This window comes from Lactuca virosa, chromosome 4 (assembly GCF_052849685.1).
Source record: "Lactuca virosa cultivar CGN04683 chromosome 4, Lactuca_virosa_CGN04683_v6, whole genome shotgun sequence".
Classification (NCBI taxonomy): Eukaryota; Viridiplantae; Streptophyta; class Magnoliopsida; order Asterales; family Asteraceae; genus Lactuca; species Lactuca virosa.
Genome location: NC_136429.1, coordinates 329359853 through 329377647, shown reverse-complemented (window position 1 = coordinate 329377647; position 17795 = coordinate 329359853).

Genomic DNA, 17795 nt, shown 5'->3' with positions numbered 1-17795 from the left:
ATATTGTTGTTGTTGATTCTGTCATCTAGCGGAGTATGGATGACGACCACTGACTCTTCTAGACAGTCCAGTGGAACGCTATCAGGCTCGCAACCTGTAGGTGTTTGTGAACGATGTGTTCACCGGTGTACTCCATCCCCCTCATGGTTGCCTTTAGGACATTTATTGATGAGGAAACCCCTTGGCAGTAGTGTCCATCCCGATGTTGATCCTTAGTCTAGGTCCCTTATGATAGGTGTTTTAGGGACATAATGTGAGGATAACGGGAATGGGTAATCGTGTTATTGTTGGTTGATGAAATTAATAAACTTATTTATTGTGGGTTGAAAACCCTATGTGCTCACCAGGCTCCCAAGCCTGACCCACTCGGTTTCTTGTATCACAGGTAGTGGCGCATGAGCATAGATATGATGTTTGGGATGAGAGATTACGGATATAGGCCTGTAGATATGAATAAATGTAGTAAGGCTTATATTGTACTGTTTATGCTTTTGATCTGTATCGAACATGACATCCCGAGGTTTTTAATGAAATACATTTCTTCGGAAATGCTTTGATAAATCTTATATTTATCATTTATTACTATATTATAAGTTCTAATATATTAATATGAAATCATATTATTTAATTAGTATTAATCAAGAATTAATTTGGAATTAATTTTGTGATCAAAAGAGACTAATTAAATATATGGGGATTGATTGTGTAAATCATTCATTCTTATAAAGTGGGCTTATGATCCATAGTTCTTTATGTTGGGCTTAAACCATGTGGTGACCCATGGATACTCCATGGAGGTCAAAACCCATGGAGCCTAAGGAATCTGGAAAGTCATGCACATTAGAGTTTACATGGTCTAACCCTAGTTGTGTCACACTATGTAAGAAACCTCATGGCTACCAAAATCGACACTTAAGTGAAATACAAGAGGGATAGCCGATTTTTGTGTGTGCAAGACAATCTCTTCTCAAGTCCTCCATTATTGGTGGTGTTGTGTGAAACATTTGAGGCATCACACTTGGGGTGCTAGGCTCTTAAAGGCTTAAGGTTTCAAAGCTACAACAAAGGTAAGTCATATAACTAGATTTTTGTAGTGTATATACTACATAGTATGGTAGTTAGGTTGATGCCTTGGAAAAATTGAAAGTTTGCATGTATAATAGAGAAAACATAGATCCAAGGTATCTAGGGTTGCATGTACACCACAAGAGTGTTAGAATGCTCAAAACCCTTCACTAATAACGTGAGCAAGTTATTTCATACCTTGTTATATGCATTGTATACTGGTGAGAAGATTGATTTAGGAAAAAAAATTGGGATCAATTCACTCAAAGTCCTACATCTATATCAAAGGATTCCGATATGTCCTGTGCTCATTTTCGGTCCATCGTGGTGAAGAATTCTCGTGACCATTTTAAAGTTCCTCAAATGAATGATGTGAAAATGGAAAAGTTTTCAATGATGAATAGTGTTACGTTCATAACAACGGATTCCCGTGATTTTCATTCTATTGGTGCTATTTGAGGTGATGTTGTCCAACGTTATTGCAAACAATGAGATTGTTGATATTCACAGGAAACTTCCCAAGCATGGTGATATTCATATTCCACAATCTCTTCAAGTAGTTTTGGAGGTTGGGAATGTTCCGAGAGTTGGGGTGAAACGAAAGGCATGAGGTGGTTGATGAAAATGTTCCTGCGAAGCCAATGCCTCAAAGGAAATTGAAAAAGAAAGAAAAAGTGTCTGCGATTGATGAAGGCATGGATGAGAACACTGTTAGTAACGTTCACATTGAGGATGATGCCAAAAATGAAGATACAGTGAGATGTTCTAATCCTCCTTAGACATCGAAGCAACCTACTACAACAGTTGTGTCTACTTTAACTGTGAATCCTGATCCTTCACAGTTCATCACAATATCTGTTGTTTTCATCTCCTTTACAAGTTTAAACTGGGAATGATTTTTTTTAGAATATCATAAACGAACCAATTAACAATATTTCATAATCTCAACCCCCACTCGTTCCACCTCTTTCACTACTTCAATCTACTGTTCCAATTCAAACACCACCACTTTCATCTCCTCAAACAACTATACCAATCCTTACTAATTCTACTACTTTACCAACTACTTCACAACAAAAAACGACCATAATTCCACCACCAACTACAAATATTCCCACTTCTATACCTATTCAAACTACACATGTTTAGGATGATGAAACTATATCATGGGGTGATTAAGAGTTTGTTATTCTTGATGATGAAGATGTTGAATTCACTGGTTCTTTTCAACCATTTGTTGAACCTATTTAGCTCCATCTATTTTGAATGATGAGAGTGGTTTGGATGAGGTTTATGATGCTGCTCCTATTACTAAGAAGGAATATCAATTATTGAACATGAAGTTGAATGTCCTTGTTCGCAAAGCTGATTCTTTCTCTCCAACAAATTTCCAAAACACGATGACAATGCATGAAGCTTCTTTAAAAAACTATTCTTTATGAGAGCACAAGATTATTTGATGCTCAAGACATGTTGGTTTCTGAAATGACTACAAAAGTTGATGTGGATCTTTCCAAGGCCACTAAAGCGCTGTCCAAAGTCGATAATGTTCTTTCAGAAGTTCAAACTCTTAACACTTCAATCGTATCCAAGAATACTGGCCATAATCAAGTTGTTATAGGTGCAATTAACACTCTTGTTGATCACTATGATACATAACTCAAAATGGATGATATCATTGATAAAAAAGAGAATAAAATCAAGTCTCCCAAGTTGGCGTTGTGATAGATGAATAAAGAGTTTGCAAAGAATAATGAAGAACTCTTACTGGTTAAAGGGAGAAATTTTGAGATCAACCAGTGTCTAGTTTATATTATGGAGCAGAAGGATGCACCTCATGTTGACTACATGTCACAAATGCTCGATGTGAAGCTCCATCCCATCCTTTCACAACAACGTGCTTTTAAAGGTGTTACGAGTAACGGGTCTACTTCACAACATGGGGGATAGCGGGTTGCTCAATAAGGTGTTTCTCGAGAAGGTGATGTTGAAAAAATGTTGTTCATAATGATGCTGTTCATGAAAATGTTCCTCAAATCAACATTGTTAATCCTTATGTTTTTCATGCTATGATGAAGAAAACTAATGCTCTAAAGTTTAATCTTAGTGAGAGATCTCTGAAAAGGCGTTTGGAGGAAATAAATCCTGAAGTCCCTAAAAATTTCTATGGGAACAAGTTCTACGAATATCATTTCGCGTACAGAGGTTGAACAACATGATAAAGAAGCTGTGAAGGAAGATAAATTGAAGAAGGATAATGAAATAGAGAGGTTGAAACAACTTCAAATTGAGTTGGATAGATCATGTGACAACCGTCAAAATTGAGTCAAGTCAAAGTCAAACAAAGTCAACAAGTCAAAACCAATCGACTCAATTAACCCTTGTATATTAGGGTTTACACTATGTAATTACTGTACAATGCAATATTTTAATGAGAGAAACATTATTTGGAAAGTTCATGTGTTGAATTTCCTAAGTCTCAAATGCAGTAAACATTGAACCAAAACGATAAAAAAATTATTGCACACTCATCGGGAGTGTGTACGACACTAAAACACGGTTTAACGGGGTTTATGAACCTTGCGTTGTGAAGCCGGACACTCAAATTAATCACAAACGAAAACTCTCTAAATCGTTTTCACTCTATCTCTTTCTATTTGAAATCTCTCCCAAATCTCTCTCAAAAGTTACTTTAACTTTTTGTAATCATTCGGGCCATCCCGACCCTTAACTGGGTCAAAAACCACTTGAAACGGGGTAAAAACGGGTAAAATAACCTTAAGGAACCAAAACCCTCCTATTAGAAGCGAAAACTCTCATGAGAAGCCTCTCAGGACCGAAGCCTCTCAGGACCGAAGCCTCTCATGAGAAGCCTCTCAGGACCGAAGCCTCTCATTAGAAGCCTCTCAGGACCGAAGCCTCTCATGAGAAGCCTCTCAGGACCGAATCCTCTCAGGACAGAAGCCTCACATGAGAAGCCTCTCAGACAACCCATGCGAGAGGTCTCGCAGACGGCCCCTTTTTACCGGTTTTTCGACTACGACTTCGTTTTAACTCCGTTTTTCATTATTTTAACGTGGGATTTTCACCCAAAACTTTATTTTATAAACTAAGGCCCCAAAATATATAAATCTCCAGGGTTTTTATAAAAATGTATTAAAAGAATTGGTGGTTGGACTAATTATTGAGGGAATATTTGCTTTTCCTTATTTTATGACAAAAGCAAGCCACCACCACCTCACTCTATGATCAGCCACTCTTTCCCACTACTCCTTGTCACCTTAGTGGACCTTTACACCCTATCTCCAGCTCTTACCACGTTCTAAGAGCTGGAGGATTGGTCCTCTCTCCTCATTCTCCTTAAAAGCCCTTTCATTCTACACTTAGCAACCAAGAACACTCTCCAAAATTCTCTCATCTTTTCTCTCAACTTCAAGAACTTCAAGACTTTCTCCAGGGATTTCTTTCTTCAGTTAGTAAGTATCTTCATCATTCACATAATTATTAAACTCCATTCTACTCAAATCATTGATATCTTACACAAATTCTATTTTATTCGGTGTTAGATTCTCGAATCATCAAGACATCTTCTTAGTGTTCTTGGGTTGAACACTTCCTCTCTCTCACTTTCATCTACTGAAACCACATAAGGTGAGTTCATACCCCTACATTTACATGTTTTTCTTAAGTTTTAAGGGGGGGAATACAAGTAAAATCATCAAGAACACAATTAAACTTTTTCTATCAGATTACATCAGAAAAGATGAACTTCGATCTTGGACTGTTTTGGTCAACTTAAATATTTTAGTTTTCAAAACTGTTCCAGGTGCAAGTAGTTCAAACTCTTAGCTTTAAAATGGCTACTTGCACATCTCTATATGATTTTTCTACAATTTATGGTGATTTTTACAAAACTGCCTATCATTTCAAAGGCAAACCCGGACCAGTCTGTGATTATGAACATTTTCACCTCTGTTAGAGATCACTAAAAATCATGATAAAATTTACGAACAAACTAGACTCATATTCCAAACTCTCAGAATTTGCGGATTTGGATTTAGAGCTTTGATGATTTTTCTATAAATTTTCTAAGAACAGTAACAGAAACTGTATACAACAAAAAGTTGCTGTCAATTTCATTTCACCTTGTAACATGTTGAGCAAGGTGTATATCTTTATGTGATTTTATGTTATTGCAATATATGACATTTTATCTTAATATTTAGACACACATCAGTTTACAAATGGATTTGGACATATAAAATATAAAGAATAACAAGTGATTATAATCAAAGTACAACCGATACATTCAAACATTTAATAAACTATTTTGAATATAGTTTGCATACATTACTACGTACTACCCTTGGTTGATAAACTATAATAGGTATAGTTTATGATACATTACATAATACATACATTTAAAAAGGGTACATTTATACAAAGGATATTTTCATTAAGCAAGGTACGGCCATACGGTACCAAGTTTTCATAACACGTAATTCCGTTAATGACTTTATGAAACATTACATAACACATACATTTAAAAAGGGTACATTTATACAAAGGATATTTTTATTAAGCAAGGTACGGCCATACGGTACCAAGTTTTCATTACACTACACGTAAATTCGTTAATGACTTCTATGAGACATTCGATTCAATTTACAAATAAGTCCTGTATTATAACCAGAGTCTCCTCGAGGAAGTGCGTGATACTTGTGTATAGATCTATATTGGGTCTGACAAACCCACACCTTAGCTGCATGCAACAGCTAGACCGACAGGTCTGGGGTGACAAATGTCATAACATTTCCGACGCCTGAAGAACGTCGTTTCAGGCCAACTAGGTCATAGCATGGTTATAATAACTCACATGTGGTATTAACAAACATAGAATTTACGGGGATTTCACTAAAATCAAACGAGTTTATGTCGATTTAAACTTGCATTGTTTTAGTATAAGGAACGAACACTACTTGTACATTTCGGTCTTTGGGTTTTAAGACTACATTTACACATTAAGGAAAATATTGGATTTTCTGGAACGAACACTACTTTTACAAGAAAAGGCTTTCATAAACTCACATTAAATATAAACAAACATAGAATTTACGGGGATTTCACTAAAATCAAACGAGTTTATGTCGATTTAAACTTGCATTGTTTTACTATAAGGAACGAACACTACTTGTACATTTCGGTCTTTGGGTTTTAAGACTATATTTACACATTAAGGAAAATATTGGATTTTCTGGAACGAACACTACTTTTACAAGAAAAGGCTTTAATAAACTCACATAAAGTATTAATGAATATTAGAATTTACGGGAACTTCATTAAAATTAAACGAGTTTATGTCGATTTAAACTTTCATTATTTATTATAAGTAAGAAAAGTTACTTATACATTTCGGTCTTTGGATTTAAGACTACATATACATTTTAAGGAAAATATTGGATTTTTCTAAAACAAATACTACTTTTACAAACGAAAGGCTTTTAATAATACCAAACAAAAGCTTATGAACTCACCAACCTTTGTGTTGACACTTTTTCAAACAACTTGTATTCTCAGGAAATCATTAAACAGGTAACCAAGTGCTTTTGAGGATGGGACGCTAAGGCGTCTACTATTTCATATTTTGTCAACATATTGTAATTGATTCGTAAACATGTAATTCATACAATGATGTAACTTTTTCAATTATATATATGTTGGTTGTGTTTATTTGAATTACTATTACAATTGTTGTTATGATACTATACATGAAGTCCTCCACCCCCGGACATTTCCGCCATCCTTGGTTTGGGGGTGTGACAGATTGGTATCAGAGCACAGTTTATAGTGAATTAAGTATATCAAACCACATAAGATATAAAAACTATAAACACAATTGGGACTAATAGTCTCTGATTTGTGCATTTTTCAAATAAATATACTTTTAGAAAATAAATGATTTTCTTGATTAAAGTATACATACATACATTACATGCTCGCATGGTATCATAACTAGCGAAAACATAAAGCAAAAGAAGAAGAGTTGAACATTTTGAGTATGCCTTAGTATATGTGGATTAAGTGTGGGAAGGATATAGCCTGATCAACTATATCTGTCCGGGAATTGACTTGCATATACCGGGGGATGGTCAGGATGGGCAACAAATCTAACAAACCTAATAACACACTACAAAGGATACTTTAAGAACTCAAAACTAAACATTTACAAATACTATAGGAGTATTTTGTGTTACTATAATAAATTATCTGAGAATTAAATAGGTCTTTATTTATAGATCAATAGCTGCTAAGTGGATGCGCTAAGGTCATATGTAACTAAGATGCTATAGACTTAGAATTTATGTATCTTTGTTTCACTTCCTGTCCTTGTTTGGTTGTGGTCTTGGAGTTAGGGTCATCTATTCGAAGGACTATTATATCTTAATCACATATGACTGGTATGCACTTTGCAACTAATGAAGTAACCGATAAAGATCTTTTTAAAACATAAATATATTAATTATGTCCTGACTAAATTAGTATGTGTGAAACTTTTACAAACGGTCATATACTTGGAAACAAGAAGCTGCTTTCCAAATGTTAAAACAAGTCCTATGCAGAGCACCGATCTTGTCTCTCCCAGAGGGAACCGAAGACTTCGTAGTGTACTGTCATGCTTCGAATCAAGGCCTCGGATGTGTGCTCATGCAGAGAGGGAAGGTTATCGCGTATGCATCAAGACAGCTTAAGACGCACGAGGTTAATTATACTACGCACGACCTGGAATTAGGAGCAGTAGTATTCGCTTTGAAGATCTGGAGACACTACCTCTACGACACGAAATGCACTATCTTCACTGATCACAAAAGTCTTCAGCATATCCTCAATCAGAAAGAGCTCAACATGCGACAGAGGAGATGGGTAGAGTTGCTGAATGACTACGAGTGCGAAATTCGTTATCATCCGGGCAAGGCCAATGTAGTGGCCGATGCTCTAAGCAGGAAGGAGTACTCGGGCCGCCGAGTAAAATCCTTAACAATGACAATCCATTCCCACCTGACCATACAAATCAAGGAAGCTCAACTGGAAGCTTTGAAACTAGAAAAGGTGGCAAGAGAGACATTAAGGGGAATGGATAAAAACTTAGAAGTCAAGGATGATGGAGCACGTTATATCATGAACCGGATTTGGACACCGAAGTTCGGTGGACTCCGAGACGTCGTCATGAATGAAGCACACAAGAATCGATACTCCATCCATCCCGGGTCGGATAAGATGTATCTGGACCTTAAGAAATTATACTGGTGGCCGAACATGAAAGCTGAGATTGGTACCTATGTGAGCAAGTGCCTGACTTGCGCCAAGGTCAAAATCGAATACCAGAAACCATCCGGGCTATTACAACAGCCGGATATACCTGAGTGGAAGTGGGAACGAATAACCATGGACTTCATAACCAAGCTGCCTAAGACATCGGGCGGGCTTGACACCATATGGGTAATCATAGACAGATTGACCAAATCAGCACACTTCCTACCGATAAAAGAAACCGACAAGATGGAGAAGCTGACTAGAACGTACATCAAAGAGATTGTACGACTCCATGGTGTGCCGATATCCATTATCTCCGATAGAGATAGTAGATTTACCTCACGGTTTTGGCAGTCTCTACAAAAATCATTGGGAACTAGGCTTGACATGAGTACGGCCTACCACCCACAAACCGACGGACAGAGCTAACGAACCATTCAAACGTTGGAAGACATGTTAAGAGCTTGTGTGATAGACTTCGGTAAAGCATGGGATACCCATCTACAGCTTATCGAATTCTCCTACAATAACAACTATCATACTAGCATCAAAGTCGCTCCATTCGAAGCTCTTTACGGTCGCAAATGCAGATCACCCCTGTGTTGGGCTGAGGTGGGGGATACACAGCTAGCTAGATGACAAGTCTCTAATAGCACCCTCACTGGCCCTGAAATCATAAGGGAAAAGAGTCTCGAGATCGGCAAAAGAGTTACGCAGACAAACAACGTAAACCCTTGGAATTCCAGGTGGGTGATCGTGTACTACTAAACGTTACCCCTTGGAAAGGAATGATACGATTCGGCAAACGCGGGAAACTAAATCCAAGGTACATCGGGCCATTCGAAATCCTTGCTAGATTGGGCCAGTAGCATACAAACTTCGATTACCTCAGGAACTCGACAAAGTACATCCCACATTTCACGTGTCGAACCTAAAGAAGTGTTTGTCTGGTGAGACACTCGTAATACCACTCGACGAAATCGAAGTTAACAAAAATCTCCACTTCGTGGAGGAACCAGTCGAAATCATGGATCGGGAAATCAAACGAACGAAACAAAGTCGTATTCCCATCGTGAAGGTCTGTTGGAACGCTAAACGAGGGCCTGAGTTCACCTGGGAGCGCGAAGATCAAATGAAACAAAAATACCCACATCTTTTCCCAAACTCTTGATGTCCCAGTCAAATGCAAATTTCGGGACGAAATTCCTTCTAACGAGGGGATGATGTGACAACCGTCAAAATTGAGTCAAGTCAAAGTCAAACAAAGTCAACAAGTCAAAACCAATCGACTCAATTAACCCTTGTATATTAGGGTTTACACTATGTAATTACTGTACAATGCAATATTTTAATGAGAGAAACATTATTTGGAAAGTTCGTGTGTTGAATTTCCTAAGTCTCAAATGCAGTAAACATTGAACCAAAACGATAAAAAAATTATTGCACACTCATCGGGAGTGTGTACGACACTAAAACACGGTTTAACGGGGTTTACGAACCTTGCGTTGTGAAGCCGGACACTCAAATTAATCACAAACGAAACCTCTCTAAATCGTTTTCACTCTATCTCTTTCTATTTGAAATCTCTCCCAAATCTCTCTCAAAAGTTACTTTAACTTTTTGTAATCATTCGGGCCATCCCGACCCTTAACCGGGTCAAAAACCACTTGAAACGGGGTAAAAACGGGTAAAATAACCTTAAGGAACCAAAACCCTCCTATTAGAAGCGAAAACTCTCATGAGAAGCCTCTCAGGACCGAAGCCTCTCAGGACCGAAGCCTCTCATGAGAAGCCTCTCAGGACCGAAGCCTCTCATTAGAAGCCTCTCAGGACCGAAGCCTCTCATGAGAAGCCTCTCAGGACCGAAGCCTCTCAGGACAGAAGCCTCGCATGAGAAGCCTCTCAGACAGCCCATGCGAGAGGTCTCGCAGACGACCCCTTTTTACCGGTTTTTCGACTACGACTTCGTTTTAACTCCGTTTTTCATTATTTTAACGTGGGATTTTCACCCAAAACTTTATTTTATAAACTAAGGCCCCAAAATATATAAATCTCCAGGGTTTTTATAAAAATGTATTAAAATAATTGGTGGTTGGACTAATTATTGAGGGAATATTTGATTTTCCTTATTTTATGACAAAAACAAGCCACCACCACCTCACTCTATGATCAACCACTCTTTCCCACTACTCCTTGTCACCTTAGTGGACCTTTACACCCTATCTCCAGCTCTTCCCACGTTCTAAGAGCTGGAGGATTGGTCCTCTCTCCTCATTCTCCTTAAAAGCCCTTTCATTCTACACTTAGCAACCAAGAACACTCTCCAAAATTCTCTCATCTTTTCTCTCAACTTCAAGAACTTCAAGCCTTTCTCCAGGGATTTCTTTCTTCAGTTAGTAAGTATCTTCATCATTCGCATAATTATTAAACTCCATTCTAGTCAAATCATTGATATCTTACACAAATTCCATCTTATTCGGTGTTAGATTCTCGAATCATCAAGACATCTTCTTAGTGTTCTTGGGTTGAACACTTACTCTCTCTCACTTTCATCTACTGAAACCACATAAGGTGAGTTCATACCCCTACATTTACATGTTTTTCTTAAGTTTTAAGGGGGGAATACAAGTAAAATCATCAAGAACACAATTAAACTTTTTCTATCAGATTACATCAGAAAATATGAACTTCGATGACGGACTGTTTTGGTCAACTTAAATATTTTAGTTTTCAAAACTGTTCCAGGTGCAAGTAGTTCAAACTCTTAGCTTTAAAATGGCTACTTGCACATCGCTATATGATTTTTCTACAATTTATGGTGATTTTTACAAAACTGCCTATCATTTCAGAGGCAAACCCGGACCAGTCTGTGATTATGAACATTTTCACCTCTGTTAGAGATCACTAAAAATCATGATAAAATTTACGAACAAACTAGACTCATATTCCAAACTTTCAGAATTTGCGGATTTGGATTTAGAGCTTTGATGATTTTTCTATAAGTTTTCTAAGAACAGTAACAGAAACTGTATACAACAAAAAGTTGCTGTCAATTTCATTTCACCTTGTAACATGTTGAGCAAGGTGTATATCTTTATGTGATTTTATGTTATTGCAATATATGACATTTTATCTTAATATTTAGACACACATCAGTTTACAAATGGATTTGGACATATAAAATATAAAGAATAACAAGTGATTATAATCAAAGTACAACCGATACATTCAAACATTTAATAAACTATTTTGAATATAGTTTGCATACATTACTACGTACTACCCTTGGTTGATAAACTATAATAGGTATAGTTTATGATACATTACATAATACATACATTTAAAAACGGTACATTTATACAAAGGATATTTTCATTAAGCAAGGTACGGCCATACGGTACCAAGTTTTCATAACACGTAATTCCGTTAATGACTTTATGAAACATTACATAACACATACATTTAAAAAGGGTACATTTATACAAAGGATATTTTCATTAAGCAAGGTACGGCCATACGGTACCAAGTTTTCATTACACTACACGTAAATTCGTTAATGACTTCTGTGAGACATTCGATTCAATTTACAAATAAGTCCTGTATTATAACCAGAGTCTCCTCGAGGAAGAGCGTGATACTTGTGTATAGATCTATATTGGGTCTGACAAACCCACACCTTAGCTGCATGCAACAGCTAGACCGACAGGTCTGGGATGACAAATGTCATAACATTTCCGACGCCTGAAGAACGTCGTTTCAGGCCAACTAGGTCATAGCATGGTTATAATAACTCACATGTGGTATTAACAAACATAGAATTTACGGGGATTTCACTAAAATCAAACGAGTTTATGTCGATTTAAACTTGCATTGTTTTACTATAAGGAACGAACACTACTTGTACATTTCGGTCTTTGGGTTTTAAGACTACATTTACATATTAAGGAAAATATTGGATTTTCTGGAACGAACACTACTTTTACAAGAAAAGGCTTTCATAAACTCACATTAAATATAAACAAACATAGAATTTACGGGGATTTCACTAAAATCAAACGAGTTTATGTCGATTTAAACTTGCATTGTTTTACTATAAGGAACGAACACTACTTGTACATTTCGGTCTTTGGGTTTTAAGACTATATTTACACATTAAGGAAAATATTGGATTTTCTGGAACGAACACTACTTTTACAAGAAAAGGCTTTAATAAACTCACATAAAGTATTAATGAATATTAGAATTTACGGGAACTTCATTAAAATTAAACGAGTTTATGTCGATTTAAACTTTCATTATTTATTATAAGTAAGAAAAGTTACTTATACATTTCGGTTTTTGGATTTAAGACTACATATACATTTTAAGGAAAATATTGGATTTTTCTAAAACAAATACTACTTTTACAAACGAAAGGCTTTTAATAATACCAAACAAAAGCTTATGAACTCACCAACCTTTGTGTTGACACTTTTTCAAACAACTTGTATTCTCAGGAAATCATTAAACAGGTAACCAAGTGCTTTTGAGGATGGGACGCTAAGGCGTCTACTATTTCATATTTTGTCAACATATTGTAATTGATTCGTAAACATGTAATTCATACAATGATGTAACTTTTTCAATTATATATATGTTGGTTGTGTTTGCTTGAATTACTATTACAATTATTGTTATGATACTATACATGAAGTCCTCCACCCCCGGACATTTCCGCCATCCTTGGTTTGGGGGTGTGACAGATCAGAGGCAGAAAAGAGAGAAAATGAAGCCACTGAAGTTATATTGAAAGCTTTATGGCCTGAATGGACAGTTGGCATTACTCAGAACAAGGATATAAAGAATATTGAAAAGTTTTGTCTTGATCCTAGATCCCCGTTTAAGACTGGTAACACATGTGATTGTCAATTAGATCTTCCGATGACTTCAAGAGGATTTCTTTTCAGAAGTTTTTAGAATATGATTCGAGTTCCTTTATCCAACAGTGTTGCGAATAAGAAGCTTTTCACATTCTATATCAAATATTCAAAGCCACAATATGAAATCTGGAGTCTAAAGAGGATAGGTGTTATGAAGAAGATTGACGAAGTTAGATTGGAAGGTTTTACGAATTACAAGTTCATTGTTTTGAGAGGAAAAAAAATGAACAATCTATGTTTACTTTTTCTAATCTTCCTATCATGAAACCCTATGATTGGATTGTGTTATTTGGTTTTTTGAAGAAGCATTAAACAAAATTCGCATCCAGACTCCAACATTTGAAACGAATGTTAAGATCGTAATGCTTGGAGATATGCAAGATTGATGTTGAAGTGGAAAGAGTACTAAATACAAACACAAGTGTGAAACCTTTTGACCAGTCATCTCATCTTGATGAGATGCGAGATGGGTTTATCCAAAAGGATCCACGGGGAATTGTCTACAAAGTTCATGAAGATTGCAAAGTTTAGAATAGAATGCTATTTCTCCAAGACAAACATTTCTACAAATCAGGTACACTTACTGGAATCCTTACTAGAGCTGAGATGTGCAACATGAGTTCGAAAGGTAATCTCAAGTGCATCTCAGATATGCTTCAATGGTGGATAACAGTTCATATTGTGATTCTTGGAGTTATACCTAAAAATGAAGACGCTTCTGCAACTCAACACAAAGGGGGAGATTGTTGGGATTTACATAATTGATAATGCTATGTTTGAGTTCTGATGAGAAAGGGATTTCGTAGTTTGTATATTTTAGTCTTCATTTTGTAAATGCAAAAAGCTTTTTTAGATTTCGTATGTTTGTGTTCATATGCTTATACTTAGGCATCATAGTTTTATGCTAGTTTGTTTTGGCAAATGTATTAGGTTAGGTGTCCTAATCTCATAGGTTAAAGCCTAAGCGACTTCCTTGTATTCACTATATCAGGGTAGTTAGAGAGAGAGAGAGAGAGAGAGAGAGAGAGAGTATCTTTCGAGAGGTGTCTTACATTATTTTTAAATGTATGCCTTTTTAATCTTTAATGAAAAACTAGATCTTATTTACCTTGATGTGTTCATTCAATTTCGTCATGACATTGTCGATTTCATTCTTATAGAATCTAACGATCCTATCATTGTACGTGGAATCGACCCAAATGATGAATCTCCATGGATGGCTCTTGGTTATGTGCATGCTAACTCTTTAACATCTGTACTCTTCCAGATATCTGCATTGCATTCACCTCAATAATACTTAGCTAATCGCTCACAGTTCAGAGCTGGTGGGTAAGTCTGACGCTTCGTTAGAAAAGAAGGGATAATATGTCAACATATATAGGTGGTGGGGATTGTGCTTTAGATGTTTGTCCTATATCAAACGTATTGGTGGATCTTTCCTGGGTAACACATCTATTCACAATGTTTGAGATCCATGCTGGGTTGTATCGAGCCCTATGGAGCTACGAATATGTTTGTCTGCCTTCAAGGTTGCAGGGATAACTTTCTATTTCAACCCAACCCTCCATGAAGTGAGAACACCAAGAGGGGCTATCCCTACGCCTCTGCATATCTGCTGTGTCCTGTAGGAGGTCTTCTCAATCCTTCCGTAGACAGGGATTGACTTTCATGCAATGCGTCTCAATCTGACCCCTCCAGGATATGGACGATAGGGTGTTTAGTAGTAGTAAAGGTGGTGTGATGTGCTCATACTTTTCCATTAGATATACTTCCTCTGTAGGCTCATCTTCCTCCGAGGGTTCCATTTCCTCTGACATCTCCACTTCCTACGAAGGTTCCTCCTCTGGGTCAACCCCTGGCACACTGCTCTCGGATGGAAGTGATGCCTCGTCATCCGAGGGGATAGGGTTGAATATTATCGAGATCTCGGGGAAATAAGGATCTCTCGGCAGTAGGAAGTGTGGATTTATATGCTCGTCTTCTGGATCCTCAATGTTAATCCAAGAAGAAAACCCACCCATGTGAGTTGCTAGTCCTAAAATTTTTAAGTTTGTCAGTATCATGTTTTAAACACACACACACACATATATATATATATATATATATATATATATATATATATATATATATATATATATATATATATATATATATATATATATATATATATATATATATATATATATATATATATATATATATATATATATTAGTTTTTACCAAAGATTCACGTGTTTTAAACTGTGATCATGTTTTAAGTTCCTTAAATCCCCAAGAGTTTAGTCTATCAACTACTTCTCTTAAGTTAGATAGTGCATGCGACCAACCATCATAAAACTTCGGTGTGCAAACTATGTTTAGTTATGGTGTGACCTATGTACTCTAGAACTTAGCTGAGTATTTGATTTAAAATATTGAGTTTAAGTTCGTTTTAGTTTTTATGTAAGTGTTTTCATCGAGGGACTAAGTTCATATATAACTTCATATCTTGAGTTTGTTGTGTTCATTTGTCTTATTAATTATTGTTTGTTATGTCAGGCCAAGCTGATAAGGCACCGACCAGTCAGGACAGTTGGAGAGCATGGCTATTTTGGTTTATAGCTTTTCTAAAATCCAACAACCTAAGTGACGTGTCTATCCTTTCACCATTCCTGTAACTAGTCATTCGGTAGTATAATTTATAATACCTTTTATTTTTAAGTTAGGGAATATACCTAAACCTAAGAGAGTAAGCGCAGGACTGTAGTGTTGTTTTCCTAAGAAATTACTAGTTCACTATATTCAATAGCTCTAATACCAATTTGTCACACCCCTGGCCGGCTACAAAAACACTAGGGTGCGCAACATAACATTGGATCACATTTACATCATACAGTGGACCGTACAAAAATCATAAACAAACTACATGATTTTATTACATAAAGTAATGATTACATTTTTCGTGATCGAAAAATGTAAGAGTTTAGGGAAAGAACATTATCGCTCGTTTTGACTCGTCAGACAGGGGTTGTAGCTAGCAACCACAGGCGGGGGTGTCAACCCGTATAGATCTATACACAACGTTCCTCGCTCCTTAAAGATTAATTGTTATAGCACAAAGGGCTTTACTAAGTTTTTGTTCTTAGTTGATGAATATATCAAAATCATATAATACACCCGAATTTAAACAGTTCTAAAAGTGTGTGATTTCGTGTTCTAAACTTTAAGTTAAAAAGATTACTAGAATAGTGATTCATTCGTTGTATAAAAACTGTTATTATTTTTCTAACGAAATATGGGCAGCATAACGGCTGTACTTTGACCAAAACCAGATATTATCCAATGTAAAACCAACAATACCAAAATAATGTACAAGTTCAAATAGTAGAAATTATATCTTTTTTAAGTGAACTATGACATTTAACAACTATTTTGACAGTTATATTTACAAACAATAAAATAACCGTTATTATTTGAAAATATAGGAACACTATATTTATTGTTATTTAAAAAAATATTAAATATATAGATCAACCATATTTTGTTCAACAAATATAAATTCGGGTTAATATGGTCTGTTTTATCAACCGTTATATATATATATATATATATATATATATATATATATATATATATATATATATATATATATATATATATATATATATATATAAACTTTTAAACTTACATTTTAGTGTTTCTATAAATGTAATGACAGGTTATGCGTGTATTGTCCCTCGAAAACTTTAAAAGATTAAAAGCGGCCGTATAGCTCATTTTAGAAGCATGTGGAGTTATCGTTGATGAGATCGAATAGCGTTTGGATTTATGACTTTTTGAAGGACACACCTTTTGAGAAAAACGACTTCATAGGCTTGTAGATCGGGTCAAGGCGAGTCCAGAAACTTATCTTTTTCAGTTGGCGGAGGTCGCCAGAATTTGGCCGGAGGTTCGCCGGCGATGGTGGTTCACGGCGTCGTGAGGATTATGGTTGGAGGCTGTTTTGTTGGTTATTGGGTGTTGCTCGTCGACCTGTGCTGCATTGGAATAGCGGGTGGCCTTCGATGGTTCCCAGCGGCAAAATAAGGAAACAAAGGGAGAAGGCCGGTGGCCAGTGCTGGAAATGAGAGAGATAGAGAGAGAGAGGGAGAGAGAGAGAGATAGAGAGATAGGGAGAGGGAGAGAAGAAGAAGAAGAAATGGGTATAAAGAAGAGGTGGGAGAGGTCTCATTTTATAGGAGGAGAGTAGGTGTATTGACCCTCTCATTTGATGACACATGGAACCTACAAGAATTTGACAAGTGTCACCACTAGATGGTGATACATGGCACCTACTCGAACCACGTGCAAATTATCAACAAAAAATGACCCCGTTCCGAGTTTACGAATATGCTCATTAGATGTACCAAACGTGGTGATTGCACATACGTGATCGAAATTCCCGAACGAAAGACGACACTATTTTAAAAATTTGTTTGAAGTTTTAGTTCAGTTATATTTATAGTTTTTATGTTTCGACTA